Source organism: Coptis chinensis, chromosome 8, assembly GCF_015680905.1.
Source record: "Coptis chinensis isolate HL-2020 chromosome 8, ASM1568090v1, whole genome shotgun sequence".
Taxonomy (NCBI): domain Eukaryota; kingdom Viridiplantae; phylum Streptophyta; class Magnoliopsida; order Ranunculales; family Ranunculaceae; genus Coptis; species Coptis chinensis.
The window spans coordinates 89,896,901-89,914,649 of record NC_141463.1 but is presented as its reverse complement, the minus strand read 5'-3'; the positions used below and the strand labels follow the sequence as shown (position 1 = coordinate 89,914,649).

Sequence of the window (17,749 nt, the reverse complement as noted above, 5' to 3'; positions counted from 1 at the left end):
GTTCAAGACAACTGTAGGAGAAAACATCCTGTCATGGATACCATATGCATCCTGTCACAGTCGTTTATGGTCACACTTGTATTATCTACCTCGTTTATGGTCCTGCCAGATACTTCGTCTTATCTACCTCGTATTATTAAAAATTGTCCCACTCCAAATTTTCAGAAAAATTAAAACTGATATTCAATTATTTGGAAATTCAGCCCAAATTTCCAGAAAAATTAAAACTGATATTCAATTATCTGGAAATTCGGAGTGAAACAAAACCTACTAACATATTATCAACTACGATATTAAACTCTGAGATCAAATTAAAACTGAAAGAACAACGCTTCATTTACAAATAAATTTTTTACTAACCAACTCTATTACATTTGTTTCAATTCAAAACCGTACATTTTCGAAAAACTTAAACCAGAAGACTCCAAGAGCAAATCCAAGTCACGTGTCTTCATCCACTGCACTCTACCATCTATGTTCCCAAGAACACACCCACGTTGTAAAATAAAGCAAACATGGGTCAACAAATTGAATTTGTTGGTATGAGTAGACTAACAACAAAATATATATAATAATCTTTCAAATGAATAAATATAACATTACCAACAATTTCAACTTGGAAGACAATATAGTTCCGTTTTCCCAAAAACGGCGTTTAGTTTCTTCCCAAGTAAGATTTCACCCCCAACATACAAATTCCAAGAATCCCATATAACAGTACTCGTCATTCCCACTTTCCAAAATAACTCACAATACAATACCACTTACATTCCATTTATTAACTGCACATATGATAACCTAATTAAATATGAGTTTGGTATACCTTACCTTTAAGCCAACACGTCGTCTTAGGGTAGGATATTTACGTCCCTACAGAAAAGATTAATAGATCCTACCCTCCTGCAAAACAGAGTTAGACATCACAATAAAATGATTTATCTCAACCAGTCAAATTTCCATTCATAACCAAATCTCATTTAAGACATTTAAGTCTAATTGATATAACCTGGTTCGTCCCGCATATTCGGGGAATACCACTTATCATAATACCTATATCAAGGGTAGTCATTCATATGACATCATTACATCATAAAGTTTCTGCGTGCATAACCATAGATCTCAGACTATCACAAGTCATTAATAGTTTCGTAATAACATATCAAGTTATAGTCAATTCATAGTCACATAGAAATCACAATCATTTACTAATATTATTCACCGTCACATTTCATATCCATAACATCACACAATTCATATACTTTTACTTTAGTATCACTCGTCTACTTATAAGAATGAGAAAAAGTCACAACCTAGGGAGTATATTCATCCCTTGTGAGTATCAACTCACACAAACCACGTAAACATTTCTCATAAGAAATCATATACATCATATGCAATAACTCCATCACACGTAAAATCAATATTTTACTTTGCTTATTAATTATCTCGTTGACTCATTTATTCAAAGACACAGCCCAACCTTTAGTTCCTACTCTACGATTTGCACTACACACATTTGCCAAATCACACATATCCGTGTGCCTCACTCACACCGAGTACCACCACAAGACATATGTCCCAAGCGGGATATAGCCTCCAGGAAACATACTTTCATCTTGTAAACTCAGAACTTGTGAGTCATACAGACCATCTCACGGGCTTTCCATACACATAATCACAAAGCCTCTTTTGGGCATAACAAAATATCAGGTCATTCATGGCACATTCAATGAATACCTTAGGTCATTCCCGCCACATTCAAGGAATACCCATCATAACACTAACGGGCCATTCATGGCACATTCAATGAATGCCCTGAGTCATTCCCGCCATATTCAAGGAATTCCCAAACCTACATTCCCGTACATTCAAGGAATACGACCAACCCGCAAGGCGAATACCTTAGTTCCTCTTTAGGGCAGTCCAAACTATTGGGTCATTCATGGCACATTCAATGAATAGCCATCTATCACATGACATCACAAGTCATAATATCTCATTACCAAATCCTGAGGCGTAGAGAGTTCTAAAGATGTGGGCGACACATTAAAACATTATTATCACTAATAATTATACTAGCATTACTCATGTCAAAACATACCACACATGCAGAGAGTCATTTTCACGCGTTAAGGCAAATCAAGCACTTAAATATCATTGAATGTAAACAAACTTATAATCAAACAAATACAATTTACATAACCACACTCATGTACATAATATCGTAAACAAATAGTTCATTAGCCCAAATTCAAGTCCACACACACTAATGTCCAAAACAGATTCACATATACTAAAGTCTATATTCATATACAACTTCTATCTCACACATATATATTTATGTAGTCTCAAAACAATAGTAATTTCTAACACAATCACATAGTTATCACACAAACTAATATATATATTATAGATATAGTGGCTGCACTTTTGTTCAAAGCTGCCTACGTATCCAAATCTTTCAGGATTGGAATCAAGCCTTCGTAGTTCTTAACAGCCACATAGTCAATGCTATAGTTTTTCCTACATTCATTCAAATGACATGTAACTTAATTATTTAGAAACTAAGTTATGTATATACTTTTTCATATAGAACTCGAAGTCCCAACCTCAGCCTATCTAGAAGAAAACTTAAGTTGAAAACGGTAAAAATCCTAATTTTTCAGCAAACTAGAATTCTGACGGACTATCTTCCGAATGATACAACTCTTTCCACAGGTATCCAAATATATCGAGGCTTTTTGTTTTGAAAAGATAACACACAGAACTTATTTTTTTTTATGTTTTACAAAAATACTCAATCTCATTCTAAGTGTACGAAAACTAGGTTAGAACACAATTACGTAAACCGATTTCTCGACGACCTTGTTTTTCTGCCAGTCAAACTTCCAGACGTCATAATTAATTCCACCGGCCTTGGAATGCGATGAGGCCAATTGGAATAGAAAGAAGACTTCCAAATATTACTCTTTTATGTTTTATAAAAATCTAACTCTCAACCTAACTATTTTAAAACTGGATTTAAACACAGTGCACAGAAACTGATTTCTAACGCACTGTTTTCTGTCAACTAAACTTCCAAACATTATATCTACCACTACAGACCTCAGAATGCGACGAGGCCAATTGGATTGGAAAGCAGATTTCCAAACCTTACTTTTTCGTTTTTTCTAAAAAAAACTAGTTCAAACTTTATAACACTCAAACCGGCCCAAACTCTTTTATTTGAATTCTAACTATATAGTTGACTTGTTACCCAATGCAAGTTTACATCTTACTGAATTTTAACTTGGACAAAACTCTCACGGTTTACCTTAATGAATTCGTTTCTTTCTTTCTTTTTTTTGTACACAGGTACAGTGCCGGGGATAACAGAAAACGATATCAAGAATTTCTTGGAGGGCCTATCTCGAAAGAAGGTTGATATTCATTTACCATCGATTGACTTTTCACTTTTCGACTAAAAAGCTGACTTTTCCATTAAAGGGAAGATGTTTGATCTTGGAAACGCTGTCTCCCACTATTTATGGCCAAGCATTACATGTTCTTGGACGATATATAAGTTGGAAATGAAACAAGCTGTCTCTTGGATGACCCGATGCTTAAGGACGGGAGGGCTGATAACTTTGTAAGAAAAAAAAAGAATGACATGGACACATTGAATCTTTCGCTACAATATTTGAATCACAGCAATGGCCACAAGCCAATAGACTCTCATTAATCTACATCTTCTGTTTAAAGATAATATAATTCAATGTTATGGAAACCATATCGCATAAAAATTCCTGTTCAAAAAAGGTTACATAATATCACCCTTCTTTTGTCTATCAACATAGTATATGAAGCGGTCTTCAATAGGAAGAATGGCTTTAGTCTAGAGCATGACCTGGTTGTGGCCTATCACCACCAAGTCCACACCAAGAGATAATTGGAAACCAAATGAATTATGTTTCTTTTCTTTTTTTTTAACAGGAAAGATAATAAATTAAGACTGAAAATAATTCCCCTCAACGCGGAACTTAGCACAAAACAACCAAAAACAGGCACAATAATATCCACTGTCCAACATAACAATCAAATTGCAGCAAAGACAAAACACATAAATCAAGGTGTTACAAGGACTGCAACTGCCACGCAGTACCTATATTTCAAGTATCTAATGTGACACTTTATAATAAAGTTAGTTATTCGAAACGTGCCTCGAGAGAATCAGCCTTTAAGTTTAAGAAGGGGCTAGCTCCCATATTCATATATAGATCACGAAAAAAAACACTCCTACAGCTTAACACTACAAATGCCTTACGTATTATCATGCACATCGATTCATAAAAAAAAACAATGAGAAAGATGGATCATATATTTTGAAATCCCAACGAATAATCCATACAGTTTAAATCACGTTTCAATCCGTATATATAAGATCTACTCACCCGTGATACGCTCCTGTTGCCAGCAAATCCCCCAGCAAGAAACTTCCATTTCTTCTTTGAGTAAAACTCTCTCTCTCTCCACTCAAGCACTCTCCCCCAGTAAACACTCCTTCTCCTTTTCTCCTTTTCTCTTTTATTTTTTTTTTTTTTTAAACCCTAATAAATAGGAAAAACAAAGAAAATAAACGGGGTGTTATAAAAATGGTTCAATCATGTTTCTAATATAGGTCACTTTGTTGTTTGTAACAAAGTCCAACATACATCATTTTCCCGTGCATCCAAGAGACATGCAATTTTTAAATGATATGTAATTTTAAACGATATCTAAATGTATATAATTCATGATTTCAACACCATGCCACCAACGTTTATATCATTTACAAACAGAAGTAAATTTAGATAAAGGAACTAATATAAAGGGATAACAGTATCAAACACAGTATCAATGAGCACAGGTAAACACAATACCTGTATCTAACTCTTCTTAATTCTTCCATCAAGCACAGATTTAATGAAACTAGCATATTCAATGAAACTTATATAGAATAAATTATTAAAGTATACCTCTATCATCTGAAGGTCTGCCATATCCTAAAGAAAACAAAAAAAATCACTTAGATACCACACAATGATATAGGACTAAAGAAAAAGTGAGATAGAACACTTTGCCAACCTATACTCCATTAGATAAGTAATCAGCCACAATAGTCGCAAAAATGATAATTATGGGTTGGTAAGGACATGGAACAAACCTCCACAAGAAGATCAACAGCCCAGGCTCTGCATTGTGCTGCAACATTGTAAACCAAATATAAGTACATCATTGTAATAGCTAGACGTCTGTGTTGAAGGACAAAGAACTCATGATTATATCAACAAATATAACATCAAGGAAACTGTGCTAGACATTCAAAAACCCTGAAAGCCTACATGAATTAGGAGCCACGCCTTCATACTAAAAGAAACGATTTGTATCACAAGTCATCTACTGCCTTTCTAAAGCTACCAAATACAGGGGGAGTGATCCTCATCAACTGATCCCACATTACTAAGGCAATTTATCAAAAAAATACTCCAACTTTACAAAGAAATACAAATGCCTTCTGTTGATGGAGTATGATAAAGATAATTCTCGCTGTTAAAATCAACTGATTAAAAGTTACCAAACACAAAACTTTCACTTAATTTTTTTATTATTTAAAATAGATATTCCCCAAAGCTCCTAAGTCAAGACACCAAACAAAAAAAAATTCCAACACTAAACATCATCAATAGCATTACAACATTACGCAACATGATTGCCTAACAAATAATACTCAGCAATAGGGCAGGGAATCGGGTCGAGTAGACTCGACCTGATTACCGAATATATCGGGTTCGGGTTGATTTTTGTATCCGTTTATATATTCGGTTCGGATTTGGATTCGGGTATGTCGGGTTCGGGTTCGGATATAATTTTTGGGCTTTTTTTGAATTTTTAGTGTTATCCGATCGGGTTAGTCGGATTCGGATATTAAATTTCGGATATAATCGGGTTCGGATTCGGATTCGGATACTGTGAAATTATTCGGATTCGGATTCGGATATAGCCATATCCGACCCGATTCCTGCCCTACTCAGCAATAGCATCACAATGTTGAATTTGGTAATTTTTAATTTCTAAACTTTTAATTATACATCTAGGTTTCATTACCAAACGCAAAACCAACTGACAAATCAATGAATCACTAATTTCGAATTTGATTACAATACTACTCTGTTTAAATAATTTTGAATATGATTACATGTTTGAAGATTATATGAATTAATTATTGACAGATTAAAAAGCGTCAAAATCTAAACCAAATCGCTTAACCAGGACAGTTGAAATCAAATAATTGAAATTACCTGAAGAGATTGTAGATTTGATAAAGAGAGTGATTTGCTAAAGATAGCGATTTGAGCATCGATCAAATGTTACGAAGATTTTGAGAGTGATTTTGAGAGCGAGGGGTTTTTCTTATTTTTGTGAGAGAGAACGAAAGAGTGAAGAAACGGTTATTTTTTCGGGCCCTTTTTTTTTTTCTATGGGTTGTGATAATGTGATCCGACGCTTACGGGGAGTTCAACGACGCGTGGTGGGTGTGCTCACAAAAGGACAAAACAAGAGCGTCTGTAGTCTTGTCTTTTCTTTTTAAATCTGGTGTAGTGATAGCTTTCTTCTCGGTAGACATACAAGGCAGTGGGGGCGTGAGCGGAAGTGGAGAAGAGAGAGGGAGAGATGAGTTTGTGGTGGGGAGAGAGAGAGTTGGGTTTGGTTGAGAAAGAAGGAGGGAGAGGAAGACTGAAGGAGGGAGATTGAGACTATGTAAATCACTCTTAGATTGTGAGAACAGTTTGGAGGAGAGATTGGGAGAAGTTGGAGGCGAAGACAGGAGAAAATGAGAGAAGGGGGTACGGTCAGACACAAAATAAGGGTTATTTGGGGGTACGGACAGACACCTGGAAAAGTGACACGTATGAAGTGGTTTTTTGTGAGAGTGTTAAATAGTAATCTCAAGAGTTTGCTCACGCTCACGGATAATACTCAGTTCCTACAAACACCACATTCTCCATAGGTAGTTAAGAATTTAGATATACTAATTTGAAAGCTTGCTGTCTCTAACTCTCTATATATCGTGTCATAAGCTTTTACCGAGGAGAGTTGTTGCTTAAAAATCCAAGCATCTCTTCTTTTAAGCTTAAGTCTTCACATGTATCGAGTAGGATCATGAGTCACGCTTAATTTATTTCTTTCGATTTTGACACTCACCATCTTGCATACCGCAGATGTTGCTTTTGTTGATCGAAAGCGATATTAAAGCCGTATGTGGGCCCCCCATCGCCAAGCACGTTATGAAATATTGAGGTCGTATATAGGAACTTATACTTAACCGGAATTCTCGTTGGGGTACTTTTACCTCTTCGATGTTCAAGCACTTTTTAGTTCTCCGGGTCAATGAATAGTGGAGGTTTTAAGGGATTACCTAGGTTGAAATCCTAATATACGTTGCTTGAAATCCTGCATTTATAGGATCGCCTATGCCTCCCAAATTATGAAAGCTTGAGACAAGAACTAAATGTTTGTGATAGACAAGAGCCTAACACTGCCCTTCATCTGCCTAAGCAATTACTTGAAGCAGCGGAAATTTGTGAGGTTAGAAACAGAGAACCTTAACAGCCTAACACTCTTTAAAGTTATGATTGTCACTCACCTCTTTTCGTCATGTGTTTGAATTATTATCCAGTGGTGAGTGGAAGGACTTTGAGAAAGCTTCCATTCTTAGCTCATGCAGCCATGCCCAACCCTTGGGTTGTGATGCTAGCAAGTTCATGCACACGTTGATACATACGACAAGAAGGGAGCTATCGAATTAGTTAGTTGAGCTCAGGTTTTTCTGATTTAGAAACCTCTCCAATGTAAGCAACACTTCAACCTTCACCACCACAAGTTTTACCGCTTTTTTTGCAAATTAGAAGAGTATGTTGTAATCATCTTTGGGAATTCTCAATTGTGTAAAGCAAGCTTCGAAAGTACATATTTCGTGTAAATTTAGTGGGTAAAACAATATCATGTCCACATATACAAAGAAAATACAACCTCAACACCACATGGACACACCGAAACCATGTAGGAGAAGTGTTGCTTGCATTCAATGGAAGCAACTTCGGTAAATGCATACTCACTCGGGGAGCTATTGGCTATCAAACCGGATGGAAGGATGCATTATGAAAGGATTCAAGAAAGTGGTGGTGGCCTCAGACTCTTTACATGCAGTCAAGTGCATTAACAAGATTGAAGCCCCCCCTTGGTACTGCCTCAATCTTGTTTTGAGCATTCAATGCTTGTGTCCTCTTTTTGAGATTATCTCTTTTATACATGTTTATAGGGAGACAAATAGGCTTGCAGATCATCTAGCTACAGTAGGTAAGTGTTTAGAAGAGAATGTAGTGTATTTCGTACCTCCTCTTGATCTTCAAAGTGATATTATTGTAAAAGAGGAGGTAGCCAATAGGCTGTACACTAGGTTGGTTTCTTAATACAGGTGAGGATCTGCCTAACCCTAGCTTAACCTTAAAAAAAAAATACAACCTCAACACCACATGGACACACCAGTCACGAGTTGAAGTATATCAAGAGTAGAGCAAACACTTGTCACTCGTGGTGTAATAGTTGGTCCTTTTGAGTTGTTTAGTGAAAGGAACTCCCCAAATCCTAATATATCAGGATTAGGGTCCTAGGGATTAGTCTCTTAGACGCAAGAAGCTTTTGAAAGGTTTCCTCTGTTGGTAATTTTCTGCAGTAGAATCATGTAAGACCATAGATCCCGATTGGGCTTTAAAGGCCACTCGATACAGCAATTGTATTTGGCCTCTTTGGAGAGGTTTCTTTGACGTTTTTTCCTCCGAACTACTTAAAGATTTTAGAAATGTGATTCAAGTGGTGTAGAGATCAACTACGACAATGGAAAACATTCTTTACATCAAAATAATTATTTGATATGTTCATTTAGGATTTTGCTGGTGACTTTGTTTTTGCCAATACTAATATCCATATTATCGGTTTGGCCTCTACTATATATATATATATATATATATATATATATATATATATTTTTTTTTGATGAACAGCCCGGCTCTTAAACGGACGTCTGTTTACGGACTTGTTATATAGTGTCTTGCGCAGCTTATATAATGACTTGTACAGCTTATATAGTGTCATATATAAACATAAATTAAAAAGTTAATAAGTGTAAATTTAAAAAGTTATTCAAGACACTATATAAGTTGTTCAGGACACTATAAAGCTGTTCAAGAGACAAGTCCTATATAAATTGTTCACGACACTATAAAGCTGTTCAAGACACAAGTCCGTAAACGGACGTCCATTTAAGAGCCAGGCTGTATTGATGAAATCCTTCATTTCATAAATTTAAGTCATAAAATTAATCCAAGTCATAATATTAATATCTATCCATTGGCGACTTCTGCTTGTATGAGTTTATCTCCAATTTTTGTGATATTAATGCATCTTCAGTCAGTTGTACACCGAGGAAATGTATATTTTCTTTTTTAAAGTAGTTATTTGATTTAGAATCTATAGAAATCTTGGAGCACTCGTGAGATTTTGAGCTAAAGACCTCTGGTGTCTGCTTACATCTGGATAATTCTAAGCACAACTGAATAATTTATAAGAAAATGTAATAAGTTATTTGATTCCTATATCAAGGCAATTTTTATCCTGAAAATATTGAGAACTTCTTAGTAAGCACCCTCTTTACACCCAAAAAAGCACTACAAGATGGTATTACACAAAACCACTCATATCTGCTAGAGAAGGTAAAAGGAGAAAAAAAAAAAGTGAAGAAGCTACAAGCTTGATTCTATTCAGAAGGTAGATCTACAGAGAGGGCAGGTACTGTGTTTGTGATCCAGCCACTTCTCCAGACAACCTTTGTGAAAGAAATGCTTGCATGACAATTCACTCACTTCTTGGTGAGCTTCAAATTTATGAAGACAGACGCAACACTCCATTGGACACCAATGACTACAACTTCCTTGATCACCACTAGCACTTCTAGCACCAATCCTAGACCCATTGTTACAAAGAGATTTGAATAGAGTACTTGATATTCTCCTTTTTCTACAGCTTTCTGCGCATCCTTCGATTGAAGTATCTGGCTCAAAATCCGATGTGTTTTCGGCACAGCCCATTACTTGAAGCACCCAACGCACCATGTTCTTTATTATAGTGAGATTACTGTGTTCATTACTAGTACTGGAATCTTTCTACAAAACAATCCAACAATTTTGTAACTCTCTAACACTGTAAGGAAGGAAAGAAGTAGTTGTCCTTTTTAGGCATCCACTTACAAGGTTGGGAGCCAACAACTTGCCAGCGGAAAATAAATATAGGCACTGAAACTTAACCAGGAGTCTTAGGAGTTGTTTGTTTTTTTTGAATTCAGCATTCAGAGCCTCTTAAACTTAAGTTTTAAACATTCAGAGGCTCAAAACTTGTTTGTTTTTTTTTTAAGTAGTTTAAGCATTCAGTGGTACTTTTAGATTCAAAGATTCAAAGACCAAAATTTCTTCTGAATGCTGAATTCTAATACTTGAAACAAGAAAGTCCCTTCTTGCCATTTCTTAAGAACCCAATCTTAAGAACCCATCTACTTTCCTATCTTGACTTTTATGGCTTCAAAATAGGTTCTTCAAAAATTTGATGTCAAGTCCACGAAGTTTTTTTTCATTTTTGGGTGAATGATATCCACTTTGTTAAAAATAGAATTATATATATATATATATATATATATATATATATATATATATATATATATATATATTCTGAAAATAAACAAAATATAAAAATAAACCGTTAAAACATATTTGTGAAATCATATTTTAAATAAATTTATTTATCATTTATTTTTTTCGATAATCCATCTCTTTTCCTCAAATATAATATATATTTTGTTTAACAAGAAATCAAGTTAGTGTTTAAAATATATAGCATGAGTAAAATTGTCCGAATGATTTATATTCAGCCTTCAGAGCCAGGTTATTCTAACAGAAAACAAATATGTTTTTTAGAATTTAGCAATCAGCATTTAACATTCAGAATATGAGCCATTCAGTATTCAGTATTCATAGGCTTAGAAAAACAAACGACCCCTTAGTGACCGAGGATAAGAAGCTAACGATGGTTGAGTTGGAGTCCCACGTATTGACACGTGTAGTAGTATTATGACTTGTGAGCTCCTGAATTGAAAAGGATAAATTCACTAGACCACATGTAAGTTAGCAAGTTGGCTTGATTACAATAAAGTGATGACACGTGGCAGGTGAAATGACCTTTCAGTGTCTAAGGAAGTTTCTTGATTCCTGAAGCGCGTAAGGGCATCTCCAATGGAGGGTGTAAACCGTATAGAGTGGATATTTTACACCCTAAATATAAAAAAAACTCTCTCCAATGGGGGTGCTATACCGTAGGTAATAGTGTATTAGCTAATAGAGAGGGTGGGGAATTCTCTCTCTCGCTATTAGTTAATAAAAAGCCCGGACGTCACTTAAAATAACGTCTGTTTAACTTAAAAACTCGGACGTCACTTCAACTCACGTTTGTAGCTTTATTTTTCTGTTTGCAATGGTCTAAGTCCGTCGCTCAGTGATTTATAACTATTAAAAACACGGACGTTGCTTTGAATGACGTTTGAAAGTGGACCACTATTTGTTTTAAGCTTTTGCGACAGACCAAATCCGTCATTTTTCATTATTTTGAATGGGCTGTGACAGTTTAAGTCCGTTGCTATCTATTTTTACACATTTGCCTCTACCTACCATTGGAATAGCCACAAATAATAAATATACACTTTATGTATTTGGGATTTCTCTAGAGTGTATAATCCTAATGGCGCCTATGTGGAGGTGGATTTTTCCACTCTCCATTGGAGATGCCCTAAGGTCACGAATTCATATTGGTGTTTGTTGAGCTGTACATACGTGGCATTCGTATAGATGACTATGCAGTTGATGTCCCATCTTGATGACAACTTCTTAGGATGTCTTTCTCCTATTCTTCTCTTCCTAGAAGTTCTCCCCGGAGGAAAAACTACCTTTCGTCACTTCTACTAATTGTTCCAAGCTGCTACGACTATTATTAGTCCACTTGAAAGTTCAAACTAGTTATCTCCAAAAACTAAAATATCACCGATATATCCGATATATTGTTGATATTTTGATACACCGATATTGATATTTTCAATATATATCCACCGAATATAGAATTCTTTTTTTCCAAATATATATTAGAATTTATGGTATACAATTTTATATTGCCGATATAATCGATATATTTGATATTTACGATATATATATCAGTTGACTTTTTTATTATTTTTAAATATAAATCCAATATTTTTAATATATTTTTAATATATTTTTGATATTTTTGATATTATATTTCCAATATATCTGATATTTTAAATAGTTTGGACTGGTCACTAAAAAAATAGATATATCCGATATATATTGGTTTTTGAATACACCAATATATTCATCGATATCAATATTTTGGGCCTTGGTTAGCTCAAATTTACAAGAAAGTCTTCTAGGCGAAAAATACAATCCTAAAATGTAAACATCTTAGTCCGACTTTCAACCAGTTTGTTTTCTATTTTTATTGTATCATATTCTACTACCACAATTGGAGCATAGAACAAAACAGGAAAATGATATGTGACTGGGACACTGGGTACGAATTATTAAATGTGTAATGTGTTCCTTATGCTCTATAAAGAAATGTGGACCGATTAGACTGATGCTTCAAAACAGCTCATCCGATTTGACCCGTTGATTCTTATTTAATTTTTAATTATACAAGTAATAACCTAAAAGTGATTCTTATTTGATTAGACAAGTAATAATACTTTATTTTATTAAAAAAAAAATAATAATAATAATACAACATTAACCGTGTGTACAATTGTACAAATAGCACAAAAGCCAATTATGGCCTTCATTTATGCCTTTGGTTACTAAACGTGGTCGTTCAGTTGCTAAGACATGCATTTGATGGTCAGCAAAAACTATGCAATTATTGGCGGCTCGGTGCCATGATCACCTCTAAATCACCAATCTGGCGTAAAATCAATAGAAGATTAGGCACTAAGCAATTTTTTTCCCTAAATGAATGGTTCTTGGTTTGAAGACTGTAATCACATTGTTGGATATAGACATTCAGACTTCAGAGGAAATAGTCTTTGTCAGTTTGTCTGAAGTGTTTGAGATGAACTGGTGAAAGCCGAGTCGTTAGGCTAACTCCAAAAGTAGGCTCACGCATACAAGATCTTTTTACTCAATAAGTACCTCATCCGAGCCTTTTTATTTTCGATGGGAACATATGCTCGCTATATATTAACTTTCAAAATAAGTTGTACTTAACCATACACAATGCCCATTGAGCAATTGAGCAAGCCTCTCCATTCAAAGTTGTACTTAACCATACACAAAATACAGAACTTTGCAGAGAGCTTAGAATAGTTCTAGAGTTGCTAAGAATAGATGCGTTGATCCAATTCATTGATGCTTGGTCTTCATAGGGTTGAGCTGCCTGTAGGTATTGAATAACATATTTGTTATCACCTGACAATCTTGCATAGGCAGGCGCATAATTGGCTGCCAATTCAGCAGCTAGAAACTCTGCTTGCTGTGCATTGTATGCACTGAACTTTGTAAAAGCTGCACCAAGTATGTTGCCGTCTTCATTCTTGCATAAGACCCCCCCCTGCTGCACCCTTTAGATTGCACCTGTCAAAGGCAGCGTCAAAGTGAAAATTGGCCATATGTCAGAATGAGAAAGAGTATTGTTAGTTAGTTGGAGAAGCTGCCATTTCTCTGATTTGGTCTTCCTCCTTATAAGCATCCAGAATATGGTGCCAAGAGGAAACGACATTTTTCCATACTTCCCTGTGAGATGCAGTACCATTTGAGAATTTGATATGATTTATGTGTTTCCAGATTTCATAAATGAGGACTATAGAATACAATCTTCTTTGAGATAGATCAGGATCACTATCTGAAAACCAGGCTATGAAGTAATCAATCCATTCTCTGCAACTGTATGCTAGTCATACATCAAGAATCTAATAAAGAGGATTTTCGATAATGGATGCAGACCATAAGAATATTGACATAAGAGGTCGGAGAATATCCCTTAATTCAGGTCTATTTCTCATAGCCATCATGAAGTTACTACAAGAAAAAAGGCTTTATATCACTGTTAAAAACAGTGACACAAAGTCTTTTGTCACTGTTTTTTTTTTTTCCAAAACCGTGACGGAGTGGGAGTCATTTTTTTTTCCCAAAACCGTCACAAATATTCCTTCAATAGTAGCCTTCTAACAACACTTAACACCGTGACAAATAGTAAAAAACAGTCACTAAAAAACATGGTTTCCGTGACTGTTTTGGTGAAACAGTTACAAATTGAATTGTAAACTGTCATAAAAGAGCTGTTATTTACATCAGTTTTCTTAATATCGTCATAAAATCATTCTATTTTATTAAAAAAAAAATCTCATTCTACACTAATTCCACACTCATAAGCAGCTAAATACATACCCTTCATATAACTTCATAAACTCATATAATTCGTTACATTCCAAAAAATATTTCATTACAAACACTATTTCCACTTGAACATCTCAATCTCTGTACATAGACAAAAAAATAAAGAAACATTTAAATTCAATAGCAAAAAAGATGTGTGAGATATAGCCACATGCATTTCCTGCCGCCCATGATGAATCTTGGTGGTAGTTCGACAAAATTCATAGTTGTACAATCTCAATTCAAAAGATTCTTCCTGGCATTGTACAAAAAACAACATAGTTAATATTCGGCCAATCAAATTTATTAAAAGTAAAATCGTTATGACATAGTTGCTTTTCTAAACTGTGTCATACTCGTGCTTACTAATGGAGTGTCATACCCTTCTTTTAGAAAAAGTGTCGGCCCTTTCATGGTGCAGCGAATGGAATGCCCTGTCACTAACTGAATTCCTTAAAGCATGCATTCGCATATGCTGCAAAGTAATCAATATGCACAAGAAGACTATTCATCTTACTTAAGTTTAATTATTACATGGTACAGTGCAGATCCTAGCAAGCTAATCAAACAAGTTCCCTGTATTAGCAAAACTAGATTAACAGGTAACACTTTAACTTTGCTTGATGTAGCCCAAGTTTATGAACTTGTGCATCAGCAGGAGCTGAGTGGTTGCAGGTCAATACTTTAACTATGGATGCACGCAATTAACTACCTATGAAGAGAATGGATATAGCAGTTCCATATAATTGCACCCTCCATACTGCTTAACCCCTAACTCTTGCAATTTCTGACAAAAACCCCTTACAAATTACTAAGTACACCTCCAATACCCAGTGGTGAGTGAACAAATATCCATACTGTACAATCCCCAATTCATCGCAAGGCAAAAGTTTCAACACCAAAATCGTGCATAAAAACAACCAATTAATCACAAACAACCCCATTGAAGATTATCCAAAAATAACTAAAAATACAGAAACTTGAATATATAAATGAAAAAAAAAATTTAATAAGAGGTACATTAAAATGTATTTATATGTTGCTTTTAGAGCAGAAGGAAGAGAGAGCTGAAATTTCTTCAGGTGACTCTTAAAGTAATATGTGCACAACAAACAGAGTGAACATATGCGCCAAAAGCAAATCTATCCTTGCCGAAAGCAAGTTAAAAACCAAATTTCAAAAAAATGAAACCCTCAAACCCAATACAGTGTCTTACCTTGCCAAAAGAACAACCTTCTTGAGTAGATCGAGCAAATATTGTGCTAAATTAAGTACCAAACAACTTCTCAAAACACCCTAAATAGTCGAAACAAAAATCAAACATTGTTACGAATTGAAAGGAGGAAGGAAGGAGAAATGGGAGGAAGAAGAAAATAGAAAAAGATAAGTTGATGAGCGGCAGCAACAAAGTTTATCATTTTCCCTCTGTTTGATTTTTCTTCGTTCTGTTAAGGGTTTGCGTGAGATGCGCACGACAATAAAAATAGTCCCCCTTATAATTTCATGGTTTTTTAATTTTTCACATGTTCATTTTACCATTGGTAAATGTTTCTGTAAGCGTCACCTAATATCTAAATATACGTTACAAAGAAATTCTATTATTGTACAAAAATTAAGTGGCAGTTACAATCGTTTCTAACGGAATACAACTGTTCAAAATATCCTAACGGCTGTATAAGTTACTAATGAAAATTGTGAAATGTTGCAAAATCACCCGAATGGTGTAGTGCTAATCCTTATACCAGCAAGAAGTTGCATAAGTATTTGACCAAGCAGATGGCTTCAAAGCGGGAACAAAATCCACATTTATTGAACTAGTTGTATTTTGCAACTTGGATAAGGACCACAAGGTAAATGTGTCTTAATCAATAGAATCCTACGCTCTATGGTCGAATCTTGTTTGAACTATCACATTATGGGAGAGAGTCCAAAAGCTAACGAAGTATATGTATATACATGTCTCCGCACAAAACGGACCAAACAATCAAATTTCTTGGTCATAACACATATAAATAGTGCATACATTCTATAGATCATTGGAGGTTCCATCTATCTCAACCATCAATGTATAGGGGTAGTGTAGATTCTATTCTTAACGAGCCACTGGATAGTGGAAACTCAAATATTACATATGTAATAAGCTAATTCATCATTTAAGGAGTCTAATTGGGTTACTTATCAGCTTGGACCAAGTCAATTCTAGTCCATCTCATTCCCACAACCCCATTTCATCAATAATTGGAAAGCCCTTAAACAATTAATGTTTTATCTACTCTACTAATTAATGTGAGAAAAAAAAAATTACCAGCTGTAAGGCTGGTTCTCTTCAATCCTTGTGGCTAGTGCTAGACAAGCTATCCAAAGACTCACTCCTTGCATGCATTTGATTCCTACTTGCAATCAAACACCAAATCACCAATAAGTATTTTGATCACAGAAGAAACCTCAAAGTAACAAGCCCATTAATGCCTACTCATTGATAAAAAAAAAAAAAAAAAAAAAGACTAAATGTGAACAACTGAGTAAATAAATTTGAAGTGTATTTTCAGTAGGGAATCTTTAGTTCAACCCAATATCAAAGATTAAGACAAACAGTCAGTTTGGATTTTACTATGCAATGGGACATCAATGAAAGAGACCCCTTGAGTTCCTTAAAGTCAAAGCAATAACTTTATAACTTTGCTTCTAAAACAAACAGTCAGACTATCCAATGGCGGAAAATTAAAGCACAATTATGTGTTCCTTATTTGTTGAAAACAAAGACATTTTTCTAATGTTCATCTCAGGGAAATTAGGATCAAACTAACTTGTGACAAGGCCATGACGAAGAAACAAAACACCAAGCCCATACTAACAGTAAAAACTCTTTAATTATATAGGAGAAAGGAAAACAATAGTACCTAAACAAAACGAATAAAAATTGCTGGCCATGACTGTCGGAGGCAGTTGAGCTTTCCAAACATCCACGCAAACAATTGCTCACCAAGATAGATGACAAGCAAAACTATTACCTAGCAAATGCAATAAAAAATAACTAATTAAGCCAGTTTTCATTCTTGTAAGGATTCAGTTTTTTATTTTATTACCTCGCAAATGCAAACAATTTCACAAGTTTTCATTCTTGTACGGATCGAGTGAGCAATTCTAGTTACACGCTAGTACTCACTTCTAACGATGCAATATAGACACGG

General features: G+C 34.9%; 2 long non-coding RNA genes across 2 annotated transcripts; both read right to left on the bottom strand.

Annotated features, from left to right (window-relative positions):
• Positions 1-2: 2 nt before the first annotated feature.
• On the bottom strand, positions 3-6,456 carry LOC147484178 (uncharacterized). Its single transcript, XR_015204201.1, has 4 exons — positions 6,318-6,456; positions 5,183-5,220; positions 4,995-5,021; positions 3-28 (listed from the first exon to the last, which is right to left on the bottom strand). It is a non-coding gene; the product is annotated as an uncharacterized LOC147484178 (long non-coding RNA).
• An 8,097-nt stretch (positions 6,457-14,553) lies between these two features.
• Positions 14,554-16,819, bottom strand: LOC147484177 (uncharacterized). The gene is made up of 2 exons (XR_015206655.1): positions 15,775-16,819; positions 14,554-14,814 (listed from the first exon to the last, which is right to left on the bottom strand). It is a non-coding gene; the product is annotated as an uncharacterized LOC147484177 (long non-coding RNA).
• Positions 16,820-17,749: the final 930 nt, after the last annotated feature.